This window comes from Limulus polyphemus, unplaced genomic scaffold (assembly GCF_000517525.1).
Source record: "Limulus polyphemus unplaced genomic scaffold, Limulus_polyphemus-2.1.2 Scaffold1916, whole genome shotgun sequence".
Classification (NCBI taxonomy): domain Eukaryota; kingdom Metazoa; phylum Arthropoda; class Merostomata; order Xiphosura; family Limulidae; genus Limulus; species Limulus polyphemus.
The window spans coordinates 39,493-42,775 of NW_013667526.1; positions in this window are offsets into that span (position 1 = coordinate 39,493).

The following is a 3,283-nucleotide window of genomic DNA, read 5'->3' on the forward strand; positions in this document are numbered from 1 at the left end:
TCGTGATGTTCCCCGATCCTTCTAGAATATCATGACGTGTTACCAGCGTCATATGACTACCACTGTCGTAACAATATACTTATCAAGCGATTTCTTAAAATCACTTAAATTTACTGCCTCTACAAGATCTGAAGGCAGCCCATTCCAGAGGCCAACCACCTTGTTAGATTGAATGTGGCAGCCTTTTTTTTTCTGAGTACATCCCTAAGCACTATTATATAACTTCACCCAAATCCCTTATCTAGTCTCAAACATGAAATTTGTTTGTTTCTTTGCTGTTAAGTGCAAAGCTATACAATGGGCTATTTGTGCTCTGCTAATCACGGGTATTGAACCCTAATTTTTAGCATAATAAACCCTCAGACTTACCAATGAGCCAACCAGGAGTAAAACATGAAATACTCACAAATATTCCTTTGTCTCAAACATTTTAAGGCAATTAAGTGCTTAAATGAAACTACAACTCAACTTTAGCAGTTATTTGTAAGCATCATAGAGTAATAGATTGAATGTGGCAGCCTTTTTTTTCTCAGCACATCCCTACATACTAAGCACTATCGTGCTTAGTGATGAATTAATAGTGGTTACTGAATCGATTTTAGTTTTTTGATAAACAAAACAAAATAGAAAATTTTAAACCTTCAGTAAATAACAATTTAAATCAAAAAGTATAAATATTTATTTTCGCAGTTAATGAAGCTAGTGATAGCTGATATTTTGCCTCAGTATCTTAGAAATAATAAAAACACTTTGAAGATAAAATAGCATATCTCCCCTATTGCTCCATTTTCATTTCAGTGTACCTGAGAGTATTAGACAAATATTATGATTTAACTTGAGAAACTGGTTTTTGCAAGAATATAATATTGCTACGACAGCGGAAGTCACGTGACCCTGGTAACACGTCATGTGTTTCTAGAAGGATCATGACTGTTCCTGGCAACTCTAGTCTTTTCTAGACGCCCTCTATTTTAGTATATAAGCCCGGCAAATAAAGCGGAGATATAATTGCAGATAGACAGATATAGAGACAGATAATTGAGTCAAGTGAGAGGTACTGACCATAAGTAAAGTGCGTGAATCGTTGTGAATTGTAACGTCTGTTTAAGTTAAAGTGACTGTGGAAATTAAGTGTATTACTAAGTTTGTAATGAGAAAGAATAAACTAATCAAGAAGGGACTTGTATTGCTGAAGTCACTCTGAAAGAATTTTTACCGAAAATTATCAAACAAGCAGATACGTAATATAACCATTCATATTCAAAAGTATTAACGCAACTTTTTTTTTTGCCCGCCAGCAACACAGCAGTATGTCTGCGGACTTACAATGCTAGAATCCGGGTTTCGATACTCGTGGTGGGCAGAACACAGATAACCCATTGTGTAGCTTTGTGCTTAACTTCAAACAAACAAACTCCTTTTCATGAAATTACAAGATGAAGCAAATTCATTTAAACCAGAATTATTGTGTTATTATTGAACATACAAAATAACTAACAAAAATAAATAATCACAAAAACTTTTTTCATAACTTTTCTTAAAGATTAAAATAGAATACAAAAGTTGGATGGAACATTTAATCGAACATGGATTATACAGATCCTTGTACGAAGAAACTTAATATATGCCGATTTCACGTCTATCTTATGGAAAACAGTCTCCCAGTTGGTCAGCAGTAAATTTATGGACTTATAACACTAAAAATCTGGGTTCATTTCCCCACGATTGACAGAGTACAGATAGCTTACTGAGTAGCTTTGCACTAAGAAAACATAAGCAACAACACCACAAAGCAAAATCTATTTAGTAAAATGCTATTGGTTTGAAATTAAGTGATAACAAGAGTTTTAACAACAACCACAATATGTAGACATTTATATGTTACCATTGTATTCTTGCTGCTTATCAGGGTTTTACGTATGTGTGGACAGGATTCTTTACAGTGTCCGTGACTTGTTGGAGATAAATTTCAACAATTATTGGACAGCACACAATCCACTTGTTTTAAAATAATATACTCAAAACAAGTCAAACGTATATACAAATGTTCATTATGCAGTTAATTACCACAGTTGTACCCAGAGCTTTAAATAATCGTCTCCTTTCGTCAAGAGTCCACACAGGCTGGTTCGGTTACTTTAGAACCCAATTGACAAGACAAATTATTCTCCCCTATCTCTTTTATTACAATACAAGCTGTGAAAGTCACATTAGAAATCGCCCATTACGTCTAAACTCACATACAGTCTAACTTCACCATTTCACTTTTACTTTCACTAACTTTTTTTTTCTCATTAACTTGGTCATTTATATATATTGCCCGATTAAGACCTAGAACTTTCCATAAACTAGGAGACCTTATGATTTAACAATACTCACTTAAAGCAACGAGAAAAATTCAGAAGGTTTGAGTAAACGTTAATTCACAACAATAGAACTACACAACAAATGATTCGTAAACAGTTACGTAAGCAAACCTGCGATAAATTATCGTTTATAAAAATACCGAATTTAACATCCGTGCTTTACAACTATGTGGGTCGTATTTCTCCTCTCCTATTAAATTTAAATGAAACAGTCGTATACATGTGTATCTACGGTAATCTAACACTCCTTACAGTTCTTAAGAATACAAGTTTGAAGTGATAAAGTGATATTAAACTTTTCAAGGAGAAACCAATACACAAATTCTTTGGATAGGCATTATAATTGTTAGCAATTACAAATTATTTATTGTTTTAAATTGATTGATGCTATTTCACCATTATTTTCACTTGAATTATTCATTGTAAGTATTGTTGCGTCAGCGAGGTCACGTGACTAATGTCACGCCGCTCGTTCTCTCGAACCTTCATGAATTGTCGGGAGATTACTAGATATAGTGTTAATCTTGTATATGTATAAGACGGTCACAACGTGACGGGATAATGTGTGTAGGTAATGAGTAATTGAACTGCAGTCAGAGAGAGACGTATTGTTGAAGTGAATTATAGTTTGTTATAGCGCGACTGTTGAAGTTGAATGTATCGTAAAGTTGTATGCTGAAAGAATAAACCAGTTTTATTAAGAAAGGACTTGTGTCACTAAAGTTTCGTCGGAAAGAAGTTATGGAAAATCAACTAACGAAAGGAGACGTAACAAATTGGTGTCAGAAGTGGGATAAAAAAAATGGAAACGAGAAGCAGCAAATCAAACTACAGCATAGCAGACTTAATGGCAGCAATACAAGAACAGCAAAGGAAACAAGAAGAACGAGAAGAGAAATTACAACACTTGTTAGAGG